The 15751-nt window shown below is 47.6% G+C and overlaps 1 protein-coding gene and 1 pseudogene across 1 annotated transcript in view; one reads left to right on the top strand and one right to left on the bottom strand.

Annotated features, from left to right (window-relative positions):
* LOC127689808 (zinc finger protein 809-like) overlaps positions 1–15751 on the bottom strand; it is a 47661-nt gene that overhangs the window by 18035 nt on the left and 13875 nt on the right. The gene's annotated exons all lie outside the window — the stretch shown is intronic.
* On the top strand, positions 8203–12416 carry LOC127689311 (uncharacterized protein K02A2.6-like; annotated as a pseudogene).

A 15751-nucleotide genomic window follows, 5' to 3' on the forward strand; every position in this document is an offset into this window, starting at 1 on the left:
CAAGGCCATCTCGACGGCACATACTTACTCCAAATCAGCCATTTCAGCCCGGCCTACAGGACGAGAGTATTTCAAAATAAGAAATTATGTTAGCAACGGGCTCGTGTTCCGCTGCTTTGGATTTTTTTTAATCACATTTGTGTGCCTGTCCATGTGTGCCAGGGTTTGCAGGTGAAGGTCACCACATGAGTCCTGAGAAATAACCTGTCGTCAGAATGGACAGCAAATTCCTTCATCTGACGAGCTGTCTCACCAGCTCTTTTTGATTTTGATTTGTTTTGTTTGGGATGTGGTGGGGTAGAAACTGGGCTTCTCTGTGTAGCCCTGGCTGCCCTGGAACTCATTCTGTAGACCAGGCTGGCCTCAAACTCACAGAAATCTTCCTGGCTCTGCCTCTAGAGGGCTGGGATTAAAGACATGTGCCACCACTACCTGACTTACATTTTGGTTTTTAATCTGTTTGCTTAGAATTATTATAATTGTTGTTGTTGTTATTGTTATTATTATTGTTATTGTTATTAGATTCTCAGTACATAACCTGGAAAGTCCTCAGAGTCAGAGCGATTATGTCTGTACCTCCTGCATGGAGACCATCAACTCCCACAAGTTATCTCTGACCTGGGTACTATGGCACATGTGTGTTCACACATGCACAAACGTAAGAAATGTAAAAGTGAAAAGTCACTTAAATGCTGGAAAATAGGCCAGAAAAATGTGTGTATGTATGTGTGTGAATGTGTGTGTGAATGTGTGTGTGTGTGTGAATGTGTGTGTGTGAGTGTGTATGTGAATGTGTGTGTGAATGTGTGTGTGTGAATGTGTGTGTGTGAATGTGTGTGTGTGAATGTGTGAGTGTGTGTGTGAATGTGTGTGTGTGAATGTGTGAGTGTGTATGTGTGTGAATGTGTGTGTGTGAATGTGTGTGAATGTGTGTGTGTGTGTGTGTGAATGTGTGAGTGTGTATGTGTGTGAATGTGTGAGTGTGTGTGTGTGAATGTGTGAGTGTGTATGTGTGTGAATGTGTGTGTGTGTGAATGTGTGAGTGTGTGTGTGTGTGAATGTGTGTGTGTGTGAATGTGTGTGTGTGTGTGTGTGTGTGAATGTGTGTGTGGACACAACTGCCGCATCTGACGGGTGGAGGTCAGTGGACACCTCTGGCTTCCGTCCTCGCCTACCTTCACATGGGTTCCAGGAATTGAACTCAGGTCACCGGGCTTGCATGACTAGAGCTTTTATCTGAAGGACCCAGCATAGCTAATTCTATGTTGTGTTCAGACTCCATCTTAGGTCCAGCTTGTCCTTAGTTTGAACTTAGTAACTGGAAAAACCATAGCTTGTTCCAGGAACCAAGACACCCCCCAAACAACAGCCACCCTACTCATGGTAACAGGAAATACCCAGTGTCATGCCCCGGCAAATGACTGGTGTTAACCACGAAAACCATAGCCAAGTTTATGACGCTAGCTAAAACTTTTTGTGCAAGCTACGCTTTTTGGAAATGTCACCCAATCGTGTAACTGCTAAGTTGGAAAGCCCCTTTGCCCTGCGTAAACTGTATACAAGGCAAGGCTGCCCCAGCCCGGCATCTTCCACACCCACCCGCTGCAGTGGAGAGGAGAGGTTGGAGGCGTCTGAGCTTGATGCTTTGCTTTTGCATATGAGTTGGACTCCTGGCTGTCCTTGCTGGTCTGTGGGGACCCATGGTCGGGGCATTACATTATCCACTTATGTGTTTCACCAGACCAGCAAGGGTTTTTGACTGTACACATGGTTCAGAATTGGCTTGCCCATGAGGGGCATGCTGGTAAGGTTATACTCAAAGGTCACTCTAGTTTTGGCTTAGAGCATGGCTCATTGGCCTACTGCACTTTCGTTTGGGATGCTTCTCAGAAAACTTCTCTGCATATTTGGTCATCTGTATCAAAATTCCTGACAGTGAAAGATTTAACCCAGCTCCTGGGGAGTTATGGGCTCTTTCTCCCGGCTCCTTAATTCTTCTGTCCTTTTTTTGTGGGGAGTGAGGGGTAGTATTTTGGGACAGAGTTTCCTCTGTGTGGCCCTGACTGTCCTGGAACTTTCTCTGTAGACCAAGTTGATCTTGAACTCTGCCTGCTTCTACCTTCCGAGTGCTGGGACTTGTAGGGCTCTGCAGCTACATTCTCACGGTGGGTTCTCTGGAAGGAGAGATGGGAATAGGAACGGGGTGGCAAGAGAACACACATGGAGACAGACATGGCTACTGGTTCAAGTCTCAACCTTTACTGCATCTCTCCCAAGATAAAAAGGGAGGCCAAGCCCCTCCCCCCAGACTCCAGGCTGAGTTCTGGAGAAGTCATCTGGGGATTCTTGGCTCCACTGCTCAGGCAGCTGGGTGGGTCACCTGCTTAATTCAGGAATTCATAGACCTGGAGGAACAATGAACTTCACCTTCACTCCGAGCACTCCACCCTAGGATAAAAAGTCCTGCTGTAACCTACTTCCCTATTATGCCCTAACATCAGATTCCTGCCCTACCTTCCAAGCCCTTGTCCTTGGCCAATGTCAAGTTCCTACCATGTGGCATGACACCCCAATATGGCTCTGTACGGGGACTAAAGCTGTGTGCCACCATGCTCGGCCCTTCCTGTCCTTCTGTCCTGCCTCAAAACTTTCAAGAAATTAAAGTGCAAGGTCACATTTGCGGCACAGGAGTTTGAGCCAGTCTGGGCTACGTGCGAACCTCCTCCCACAAAGACAATGGTACTTTTAAGGTATAAATAACGACTGAATTTTTAAGTTTTAAGAGGAAGATCTTGGAGCTGGAACAAGGGCTGAGGTTGACAGTCCTGGCTGCTCTTCCAGAGGACTCAAGTGTAATTCTCAGCACCCACATAGAAACTCACAAGTGTGTGACACAAGGCCCAGGGGAGTGGACACCTTCCTCTAGCCCCCAAGGGCATCAGGCACAGACATGGTACACAGATATGCATTCAAACAAAAAATTCATGAACAAAAAGAAAAAATAAAGGAAAAAAATTAAGGAGGATGTTCTTCCTTATCCAAAAGGTGTGGTTAAAAAAAAAAAAAACATTTAGGATGCAAGGACATGTGGATGCTTTGTTTTCAAGCCTGAGTGCTTGTGTGCCTGTCCAGTGCCTTTGGAGACCAGAGAGGGGCCTGGATCCTGGGGTATAGAGTCTATCATATGACAAGCAATTCCATCTTGTGGTGGTTTGAATATTGGTCCCCATAAGACTCATGTATTTGAACGCTTAGTCATCAGGGAATGGAACTGTTGGAAAGAATTAGAAGGATTAGAAGGTGCGGTCTTGTTGGAAAAATTGTGTCACTGGGGGTGATGATGTAACTCAACAGACTCCCCCCGCCCAGAGTCTGTGCTCGGGCCCGCAACCCCTCAGCACACAGCTTGACGATAGATTGATGCAAGAGCATGAGGTTTATTGTTCCACATTCGTGGGGTTGCTCAGCCACAAACGGAGAGTTCACCCGGAACAAAGAAAGCAGACATCTTTTATACCCTAGTTGCAAGGGGGGCTGGATTACTGTGAGTAGTATATTTTTAAATTTACAGGTCAAGAGTGTGTGGGAAGCCGTCCTGAGCTATTCAGACTTATGCTTACTCATGGCCCTAAGGTGGTGGCTGCTAAAATATGAGAACAATTAACTAGAGCCTTCTCCATGAGCTATCGGTGCGAGAAGATTCCCGAGAATACCACAAGATGTTCCTGCCCTAACTGCAGAATATTCCTGAAGTTGTCCCCACTAGGAAGAGCTGCTCGCTTCCTGCTTCCATCGCTAGGGGTGTCTCTGCCCTTCCCTCCTTTGTCTGGTGTGAAGGTTATTTCCTTCTCTGTAAGCCTTAAAACCCACTTACCTCCCCGACATTAAATGAAGCCATGACACAACCCAGACTGACTTTGCCTTTCTTAGCATGCTTGGCCTCCTTCCTTCTCTCCCCCCTTTTGACCCTCTGGTAGTGCCTCTTCGAGACCCTGGAATAACTGGACCTGCTGGACGGGTCAAGAGTGAACCTTGGTAGCAAGACTGTTGACAGTTTGTGGTTTTCCCCGGGACCCCAGTAGTGGGAGGGGCAGGAACGTGATTCAGGGAACTGTTATTTTTATTTTGTCTTGTCTTGGTCAGAACAGCTTGGTCACTTTGCTCGTTAAAACTTTCTTTAAGTTCTGTTAGGTCAGAACATAACCAGTGTTAGGTTGTGTTCAAGGTCAGACTGTTAGGGCAGAGCAAGAGCTGCAGCTGCGGGCTCCCCAGCCAGGCTGACCTCTGCATTTCTTTTTTTTTCTTTTACTTTTTTTTGGATTTTGGTTTTTTCAAGACAGGGTTTCTCTGTGTAGCCTTGGCTGTCCTGGAACTCACTCTGTAAACCAGGCTGGCCTGGAACTCAGAAATCTGCCTGCCTCTGCCTCCCAGAGTGCTGGGACCACAGGTATGCACCACCACTGCCCAGCTTGACCTCTGCATTTCTTAAAGGGGAAGCTACAGATTACGCTTTCAGCAGCTCATCACAGAGAGGCACTGCTACTGGGAAGGGACCTTGCTTTCCACAGTGAGGTTTCCGATTTTCAAAAGCTCATGCCAGGCCCAGAGTCTCTGTGTCTCTCTGTCTGTCTGTCTCTTTCTCTATCTCTATCTCTGTGTCTCTGTCTCTATGTATCTCTGTCTCTATGTGTTTCTGTGTCTCTCTGTCTCTGTCTCTATGTGTTTCTGTGTCTCTCTGTCTCTGTGTTTCTCTGAGTCTCTGTGCCTCCCCCATCCCCTCCACCTATGGATCACAATGCAACTCTCAGCTACTGTTCCAGCTTGCCTCTCCACCACGATGCTAATGGACTAAAAGTCTCTGTAGGCCAGGCACCCTAAAATGGTTTTTTTTGTTTGTTTTTTTGAGACAGGGTTTCTCTGTGTAGCCCTGGCTGTCCTAGAACTCACTCTGTAGACCAGGCTGGCCTTGAACTCAGAAATCCACCTGCCTCTGCCTCCCAAGTGCTGGGATTAAAGGCATGCACCACCACTGCCTGTCTTGAAATGGTTTTATAAGGACTGTTTTGGTCATGGTGTCTCCTCACAGCATTTGAACAGAGTGAGTAAGACACACCCTTTCAGAGGTGCTGTTGGCAGTGATAGGTGCTGGATAGGTGCTAAAGCTTTATTTATTTATTATTATATGTGAGTACACTGTAGCTGTCTTCAGACACACCAAAAGAAGGCATCAGATCTTATTAAAGATGGTTGTGAGCCACCATGTGGTTGCTGGGATTTGAACTCAGGACTTTCGGAAGAGCAGTCAGTGCTCTTATCGGCTGAGCTATCTTCCGCCCAGTTTACATCTTTTTATAGGTGTTCTAAGATAGTAAATTTGTTGTTCCCAGTTTTTCATCCTCTTCACCCCCTCCAAAGAAAATCTATGGGGAGCATTCCTGGAATGCAGCTGACAGTCACCCCAACAGCCTTGCCCAGATGTGTGCTGACGCGTGTTTGCCACTCATCAACTTGCTTTGGTGTAAGATCAGGAACTGAGAGGCCTGACCTGGACGCCAAGGCCTCAACCTAACCTGCAAGGCCAGGTCCAGATAAATCAGAAACAAGGTTTCTAAAAGCAGCAAGCAGCAGCTGCCATCATTGAAATTCCCAAAATAATTCCAATAGACAACTCAATTTGGGTTCCTGCAACAGTCATAATTGCTTTATCCAAAAAGCCAAACCCTACAAAAGGGATCGCGTTGTGGAAGGGTTCCTATCTCAGCTGTCCTGGAGCAGGTGGTAGAGCTTCCAGTTTTTCTTGTAAGACGCAAATGGACTCAAAGCGGTGCAGCTCTTTGAGCAAGCAGCTTCTCTAGGTGGAGTGCGGGCTGTAGATGAAGTCGTGTGCGCCCTGTACCATGTGTAGCACCTCCACGGGCTCCTTCATGGGATATGCGCCCAGAAGCTGGGGACCACCAGGAAGCCCGAGCACCAGAAGTCCCTGGCGGCAGTTAACATTTTAAATATAAGGAAAGCACTCTAAATTAATAAAGTTGGGTGTGGTGCATGTGACTTTAATCCCACTGCCTGGGAGGCCTATGCAAGCAGATCTCAGGTCAGCTTGCTCTACACCTGGAGTTCCAGAATATGGCGGCTATACATGGTTGTCAACTTGACTGTATCTGGAGCTAACTGAAACCCAAGCAGCTGGGCACACCTGTGAAAGATTTTTTTTCTTAATTAAAACTTTTGAAGTGGGAAGACCCACTTTTATCAGATCTTTGAGATGGAAAGATCCGCCTTTAATCTGGGCCAGACCTGCTAGTGAGAGACCCCAACTCGAAATTTTTAACCCCTAGCAATTAGCCTAGACATACTGCAACTTGGAAAACCGTCAATCTGAAGATAGCGATTCCCCTGCTTCAAGGACTAGCGCTTCCCCCTGCTTCAAGGATTAGCGCTCCCTCCCTGCTCAAATTAACTGTTTGCCCAAGATAACCTGTAACCTTCTGCTGAGCCATGAATTGTCCCTTGATCTCCCCATTCCTTATGACATAGATCACTGCCTAAGCCTCCCCTCCCCTTTTTCTTTATAGTTTTCTTCTTAAAAAAAACCCCAATGACAGCTGCACGGGGTCAAACTCCTGTGCCCCTGCATGGAGTTCACCCCCAGTGCACTGGAGAAATTAACCTCATGTGTTTGCATCAAGAATGGTCTCTCATGAATTTTGGGGGGCATCGTCCTAACCCGAGACTTGAGTGAGGATTTCCCAGGATTCAGGAGTCTTTCATTTGGGGGCTTGTCCAGGATTTGCGATAGACACTCTCCCCCACCCCCCAATACCCCCACCACCACCACCCCCCCATGAGAGCAAGGAACTCCCTGTCCAGGACAGAGGGGAGGGTTATCGACAGACATGTCAAGAGATAACTGACTGTCACCCTGGGAGATGTCCCAGGAGGTCTGAGGGAGCTCCGAGGATGCTCGGAGAGTCCCTGTCTAGGTGCCAACTTGGAACCCGAATCTCTCCTAGAGAGGAGAGATTTTGCGTCCTCTTGGCCGTCTGATTCTGTTTCCTGGTGTTGGAAGTCCCACAAGAGGCGGGCTCTAGTCTCAGCTTTTGTGGTCTTCCTGAGTGTTCTGTTTGTGGTTTATGTGACTTGGACGATGGGACAGACAGTTAGCACTCCTCTCTTTCAAACTCTCGACCACTGGACTGAAATTAGAAATAGAGCATGCAATCTGTCTGTAGCAGTTAAGAAGGGATTATGGATAACGTTTTGTTCTTCAGAATGGCCTACGTATGACATTGGCTGGCCTCCGGAGGGTACACTTGACCTGACTGTGATTTCTGCCATCAAAGACATTGTTTTTCAGGAGGGACCAGAGTCTCACCCTGACCAGGTACCTTATATTTTTATTTGGGAGAATTTAGATCAGGATCCTCATTCCTGGCTAAAGCCTTGGTCTCAGAAAAATAAGCCAGGCTCCTGAGTCCTGGCGCTTCGTGACTCTGAGCAGAAAATGAAAACAAAAACAGCGAGCCTGAGCCGCTACACAAAATAGAGAAGTCAGAACTGGAAATCAGAACCCAACCCTTGGCCCTCACTAAGATTTATCCCGAGATTGAGGAGCCCACAAAATGGCCTGGTACCCCACCTCCCTACCCCCTCCCTACCCCTCCCCCCAGAACCCTCAACAGGATGCCAGTGGAGGGGCAACAGTAGGACTGGCCACTGGGACCCGAAGTCACTGTGCTCAGAGCCCCAGAAGACCTGACTAACTACGGCATTGCCTCTGCATGCCTACAGCTCCCCTCCAGCCAACGCTGAACAATTGCAACCCCTTCAGTACTGGCTGTTCTCATAGGCTGACCTCTATAATTGGAAGACAAATTGCGCCCCTTTCTCAGAAAATCCCTCTAGCCTTACAGGTCTGATAGAATCCCTCGTGTTCTCCCATCAGCCTACCTGGGATGACTGCCAACAGCTTTTACAGGTCCTTTTTATCACCAAGGAGAAGGAAAGAATCCTGCTAGACACATGAAAGAATGTGCCAGGAGCCAATGGTCAACCAACTTAACTCCAGAACAAAATAAATGCAGGTTTCCCTGTGAATCGTCCTGACTGGAACTACAATACCTTGGAAGGTAGGGGGCAGCTGATGGTTTATCGCTGAGCTCTAGAGGAAGGTCTCAAAGGGGTCGGTAGGCACCCCACCAATTTGGCCAAGGTAAGAGAAGTTCTTCAGGGGGAAAAGGAACCCCCTTTCTGTGTTTTTAGAATGGCTTTTGGAGGCGTACAGGTGAAACACACCTTTTGACCCTGCCTCTGAGGGTCAACAGGCAGCAGTAGCCATGCCTTTTATTGGACAGTCTGTCTCTGATATTAGGAGAAGATTACAGTGCCCGGAGGGTCTGCAAACACTATCCTTGCAGGACCTAGTTAAGGAAGCAGAGAAAATGTACCATAAGAGGGAGACTGAGGAAGAGAAGAGAGAGAGAGAGAAAAAGGAAGCAGAAGAAAGAGAAAATAGAGGGGATAAAAGGAAGGAAAGGAGTTTGACAAGGATTTTGACTGCAGTAGTAGGTGACAGGGAGGCTTATAGAACAGAGCAAGGAGACAGACAGGGTACCTGGGCAACACAGGGCTGAGAAGACCCCGGAACTCTGGGGGATTTTACAACAACCTTTAGCCAAGGACCAATGTGCATATTGCAAGGAGAAGGGACATTGGGCAAAGGACTGTCCCAAGAAGAAGCCAGGTGCCAACCTGCCCAAGGTTCTCACTCTAGAAGATAATGATTAGGGGGGCGGGGCTCGGACCCCCTCCCGAGCCTAGGGTAACCCTAACTGTGGAGGGGACCCCTACAGACTTCTTTGCTGACACTGGAGCAGAATTTTCAGTTTTAAAGAAACCATTAGGAAAATTAAAAAAAAAAAAAACAAAAAAAACATAGTGATTGGGGCGACTGGCCAGAAACCATACTCTTGGACCACCAACAGAAAAGTTGATCTGGGAAAGGGTCAAATAACTCACTCTTTCCTTGTCATCCCTGAGTGCTCCGTGCCATTATTGGGGAGAGATTTACTGTCAAAATTAAAAGCTCAAATACATTTTTCCTCGAAAGGAGCTATAGACAATTAGCAGACCCCCACTTCTATGATTTTAGCTGTAAAACTAGAGGAAGAATACAGATTGCACAAGCCTCCAGCCTCGCAGGGCAAGACCCTGAGCGGAGCATGGCTTGAGAGGTTCCCCAGAGCATGGGTGGGGGTGGGGGGGCATAGGAGAGGTCAAACAAGTACCCCCCCATCATCGTAAGTCTAAAGACTGATGCAATCCCCATTGGGGTATGACAATACCACATGAGCAGAGAGGCCCAAAAGGGCATCAGACCTCACATCCAAAGACTCCTGCGACTAGGCATTCTAGTTCCTTGTCACTCTCCCTGGAACACTCCATTGCTGCCAGTTAGGAAGCCAGGCACCAATGATTACCTGCCAGTACAAGATCTAAGAGAAGTTAATGAAAGAGTGCAGGATATCTGCCCCACTGTCCCCAGCCCCTACAACCTGCTCAGTTCTCTCCCTCCTGACAGACATTGGTATACGGTTCTGGACTTAAAGGACGCATACTTTTGCCTGAGACTACATCCTACCAGTCAGGCGATCTTTGCTTTCGAATGGAGAGACCCAGATTCGGGACAGGCTGGAAAACTGACTTGGATGCGTCTGCCCCAGGGATTCAAGAACTTCCCTACTCTTTTTGATGAAGCCCTCCATGGGGATTGGCTCTGTTTAGGTCAGAAAATCCTCAAATTTCCTTGATTCAGTATGTTGATGATTTACTCTTAGCTGCTGCGATCACAGTGCAAGAATTCAGACTTGGGACTGAGAGATTATTGACTGAGCTGGGTGAGTTGGGGTACAGGGCTTCAGCAAAGAAAGCTCAGATTTGCCAAACAGAAGTAACCTATTTGGGCTACATTCTTAAAGAGGGGAAGTGCTAGCTGACGGAAGCTAGGAAAAAGACTGTGACACAAATCCCTACTCCTGCAACCCCAAAGCAAGCAAGAGAATTTCTGGGCACTGCAGGGTTCTGTAGACTCTGGATACCAGGATTTGCCACCTTGGTAGCCCCACTCTACCCTCTCACTAAAGAAACTCGGGTTTTCTTGTGGGCCCCCGAACACCAGAAAGCTTTCGAAGAAATTAAATGGGTTTTACTCAGTGCACCAGCTTTGGCCCTACCAGATGTAACTAAACCTTTCACCCTCTATGTAGATGAAAGAGCAGGAGTGGCACGAGGGGTCTTGACCTAGGTCATGGGGCCATGGAAATGATCTGTAGCCTACCTATCAAAAAAACACTCGACCCTGTAGCTAGCGGATGGCCATCTTGCCTGAAAGCCATTGCCGCTGTAGCACTACTTTTCAAAGATGCTGACAAACTGACTCTAGGACAACAGACTATCATAATAACCACCCCCTCCCCAGAAAGTATCATCAGACAGCCTCCTAACTGCTGGATGACGAACACCGCATGATTCACTACCAAAGCCTCCTGCTGACTGAACAAATGACTTTTGCCCCCCCCCCATCCCCGCTGTCCTTAACCCCACCACCCTACTACCTGAGACAGATGATTCTCTGCCAATACACCAATGTGTATACATCCTGGCAGAAGAAACCGGAACACGGAAGGACCTCACCAATCAGCCTTGGCCAGGATGCCCTAATTGGTATACAGATGGCAGTAGCTTCACGGTTGAAGGTAAGCAGAAAGCGGGGGCATTGGTGGTGGATGGGAAACGGACCATCTGGGCTAGCAGTTTGCCTGAAGGAATGTCAGCTCAAAAGGCAGAACTGATTGCACTCACCCAAGCCTTGTTGCTGGCAGAAGGAAAGACTATCAACATCTACATGGACAGCAGGTACGCTTTCACCACCGCTCACATACATGGGGTAATCTATAAACAGAGGGGGCTACTCACATCTGCTGGAAAAGACATTAAAAACAGAGAAGAAATCTTGAGTCTGCTAGAAGTCATACATTTGCCAAAAAAAAAAAAAAACCTGGCCATTATACATTGCCCTGGCCATCAAAAGGGCCAATATGCCATTGCCAAAGGAAATCAAATGACTGACATGGCAGCCAAACAAGCAGCCCAAGGAGCCATGGTTCTTATAGCCAACCAGGGCATTAAAAAGTCCAAAGACTATTAAGACATCTGAGAGACCAGTTTCAGGTACCGCCCCCAGGATCACTGCCAGATGAAAAATTTAAAAGTAATATGCAGCTACACTCCCAATAGAGTAGCAGAGACAGAAGATGGGAAATCCATCTTACCCCAAAAAGAGGGACAACGATATGTCACCAATTTACACCAATTAACCCACTTGGGAACAAAGAAATTAAAGGACACTGTACGCCACTCCGACTATCACGTCATGGGCCTCTCAGATATTGCTCAAGAAGTAGTTCAAAACTGTAAAGCCTGTGCCTTAACCAATGCTGGACATCACATAGGCACACCTGCTAAGCGCCTACGAGGAGATAGGCCAGGAGCATTCTGGGAAGCCGACTTCACGGAAGTCAAACCAGCAAAATATGGTAACAAATACTTATTAGTTTTCATAGATACTTTCTCAGGTGGGGTAGAAGTCTTTCCCACAAAAAGGGAGACAGCCAACGTAGAGGCAAAGAAGATACTAGAAGAGATTTTCCTGATATTCAGCATTCTTAAGGTAATTGGATCAGACAATGGCCCTGCCTTCATTGCCCAGGTAAGTCAGGGACTGGCCACCCAGCTGGGGATTGGTTGGAAATTACATTGTGCTTATAGTTCTGTGCCCAGAGTTCAGGACAGGTAGAAAGAATGAATAGAACCTTTAAAAAGACCTTAACTAAATTATCCTTAGAGACCAGCGGAAAGGACTGGACAGCCCTCTTGCCCTTTGCCTTGTTCCGAGTATGAAACACCCCAGGGAAATTTAAACTCACACCATTGGAGCTCCTCCATGGGGGACTGCCCCTCCTGGCAGACGCGGGAGAGATACATGACTCTGACGCCTCTTTCTCCCAACCCCTGATAGCTCGTGCAAAGGCTCTTGAACTGGACAGAAAGGACGCCTGGGAACAGCTCAAGGGGGCATACGAACCAGGAACCACAGCCATTCCACAGAAGTTCCAAGTGGGAGACTCCATCCTGGTCCGGCATAATCGATCCGGCAACCTCGAGCCCAGATGGAAAGGACCTTACCTGATACTTCTAACTAGTCCCACCGCCATCAAGGTTGTGGTATCCCGGCTTGGATCCACGCATCCCACGTCAAAGCAGCGCCCCCTACAGCCCGAGATGACTCCTGGAAGCTGGAGCTGACTGATGATCCTCTTAAGCTGCGCCTACACCGCCTGCTCACTACCGAGGAATAGCAACCTCCTCCAGCCTATGACCCTTCCTTGGCAGGTATTATCACAAACTGGGGACATGGTCTGGTCCACTTCCAAAGTCGGCCCCCCAGATACTTGGTGACCCTCTTTGTTTCCTGAGACCTGTGCCCTAATAGCCGGACTAGACTCATGGGACATTCCTGAGCTATCCCATAAGGATGTGCACTGCCTTCAGAGACGTTATATGGTCGGGAGCCCTCACTCCCCATACCAGATGTCCCAAAAACAATATGAGGCACCTTATCCCAGCTGTAAGAGCTTACCTGTCGGGAGAAAACTCCAACAAACCCCTTTTTATGTATGCCCCAGAGACGGCAGGTCTAGACAAGAAGCACACAGATGCGGGGGCCTGGGACAATTGTACTGTGGACAGTGGGGATGCAAAACCACTGGAGATGCCTCCTGGCATCCCCCGTCCTCATGGGACTTAATCACTGTCTCCCGGAAAAATGACTCCCTTAATATCACCTTTACAGACCCAGGGAAACGGTTTACTGCTTGGCCCAAGGGACGAACCTGGGGTCTTAGGTTCTATATGTCAGGATGGGACAACGGGTTCACATTTCAGATTAGACTGAAGATTGAAAGCCCTCCAACAGTTCCTGTGGGGCCTGATAGAGTGCTTGCAGAACAGGACCCCCCTAAGCCGCTAGACAAAGGAATCATTCCAAAGCCCCCTCCCCCTGTCCTAACTGAGGCTCCCACTAACGCTCCCGCCCCAACTCTAGTCACTCTGCCCCCCACCACTGGAGACAGGTTACTAAACCTAATTCAGGGGGCATTCCAAGCTCTAAACGCTACAAACCCCAATGCACCTACATCCTGCTGGCTCTGTCTGGCAGCAGGTCCCCCTTATTATAAAGGGACTGCAGTCACTGGTGCCGTCAATGCTACCACAGACCCCAGCCACTGTCCCTGGGGGTCCCAAAGTAAACTAACCCTTACTGAAGTATCAGGGACAGGTTCATGTATAGGCCACGTGCCCTCGACTCACCAACATCTTTGCAATAATACCCTGGTTTTTAACACCACCGGATTTAACCAATATCTGCTCCCTAATAATAATAGTTGGTGGGCGCAGCACTGGCCTCACTCCCTGTGTGTCTACTACTATCTTAATCAAAGCAGAGATTTCTGTGTTATGATTAGATTAGTTCCCAGAATCTATTACCATCCAGAAGAAGCAGTTAGAGAACTCCTATGAGAGCAAGCATCAGTGCGAGAAAAGGGAACTAGTCTCCCTTACAGTTATGCTAGGACTCGGATTAGCAGCAGGAACAGGGACTGGAACTACTGCCCTTATTAAGGGACCGGCAGACCTTCAGCATGGACTAAATACCCTCCAAATGGCCATAACCCAAGATCTAAGAGCTTTAGAAAAATCTCTCAGTCAACTGGAAGAGTCCCTCACTTCATGGTCTGAGGTGGTGCTGCAGATCAGGAGAGGATTAGACTTACTGTTTCTTAAAGAAGGGGGCTTATGTGCAGCTCTAAAAGAAGAATGTTGCTTCTATGTAGATCACTCCGGAGCCATTAGGGACCCCAGGAGCAAGCTCAGAGAGAGACTAGAAAAACGCCAACGGGACAGAGAGGGTACTCAAAACTGGTACGAGGGTTGGTTCAGTAAATCACCATGGATGACGACTTTGCTTTCGGCCCTGACAGGTCCCTTACTGATTTTGCTCTTTCTACTAACTATAGGACCTTGCATAATTAATAAGCGAATTGCTTTTATTAGGCAAAGAATTGGTGCCGTACAGATTTTGTTGCGCCAGCAGTATCAAAAGTTAGAAAAAGAACGTACAGTATGTGAAATCAAAAATTTAATTCTTTAGTTCTAAGATTAGAACCACCCACTAAAAAGGAGTGGGAAATGAGAGACCCCAACTCGAAATTTTTAAACCCCTAGCAATTAGCCTAGACGTAGTGCAACTTGGAAAACCATCAACCTTAAGATAGTGCTTCCCCCAGCTTCAAAGACTTGCACTTCCCCCTGCTTCAAGGACTAGCACTCTCTCCCTGCTCAAAGTAACTGTGTTTGCCCAAGATAACCTGTAACCTTCCACTGAGCCATGGATTGCTGCTTGATCTCCCCATTCCTTATGACATAGATCACAGCCTAAGCCTCCCCTCCCCTTTTTCTTTATAGTCTTCTTCTTTAAAAGCCCCCACCGACAGCTGCGCAAGGTCGAGCTCCCCTGCCCCAGCGCGGAGTTCGGCCCCAGTACACTGGAGAAATAAACCTCATGTGTTTGCATCAAGAACGGTTTCTCGTGGATTTTTGGGGGCGTCATCCTATCCCGTGACTTGGTGGAGGATTTCCCGGGATTCGGGAGTCTTTCACTAGCAGCCTATTATTTAGGACATAGAGAAAGAAACTTTGCTCTTTGCTGCCTTGCTCTCACTAGCAAGTCCCTTCCTTCACTGGCTCTGGAGCCTGCTTCTTTGGGATTCTGATGAATACTGAAGACCAGCTGAGACACCCAGCCTCACGGACTAAACAATGTGGAACATGATCACTGTTGAACTAGCTGGACCATAGCCTGTAAGATACGCTAATAAATTCACTATATATCCATTGTATAAATTCTGTTCCTCTAGAGAACCCTAATAGACAAACCAACCATGGCTATATGTGAAACCCTGTCATCAAAAGAAGGGAAAATCTGGGCAGCGGTGACGCACACCTTTAATCCCAGCATTCAGAAGGCAGAGGCTAGGGGCATTTCTGATTTTTCAGGCTGGACTGGTCTACAGAGCAGGTTCCAGGACAGGTAAGACTATACACAGAAACCCTGTCTTGGATAAACAAACCCAAGTGATAACAGGCTGTGAGACGACTCAGTACCTCAGGTAAAGGGGTCAGGTTCTGAGCTCATCTCCAGAACACAGGTAGTAAAGGGAGAGCGTGGACTCCCACGGGTCTCCCTCCACACGAGTGCCATGGTGCTCAAATGTCCACACACATAAATAAATGTAGTAAAACCTTTAATGACAGAACGACACTAAAGACATAAACCAACAGCATCATTATCTGTCACTGTCAAGTACTATATGTATTATCCTTAATTGCTTGTGCTACATTTTTGTAGAACTGGATGCACAGATTTGGTTATACTAATATCACCAAATTATGTGTCACTTTGGTCTTTAAGGTTACTAAATAAAGTTTTCAGGTCCATTATAATATTTTTTTTGTTTGTTTGTTTTGTTTTGTTTTTTTGTTTGTTTTTGTTTTTTTGAGTCAGGGTTTCTCTGTGTAGCCCTGGCTGTCCTGGAACTCACTCTGTAGACCAGGCTGGCCTCAAACTCAGAAA

This window comes from Apodemus sylvaticus, chromosome 7 (genome assembly GCF_947179515.1).
Source record: "Apodemus sylvaticus chromosome 7, mApoSyl1.1, whole genome shotgun sequence".
Taxonomy (NCBI): Eukaryota; Metazoa; Chordata; class Mammalia; order Rodentia; family Muridae; genus Apodemus; species Apodemus sylvaticus.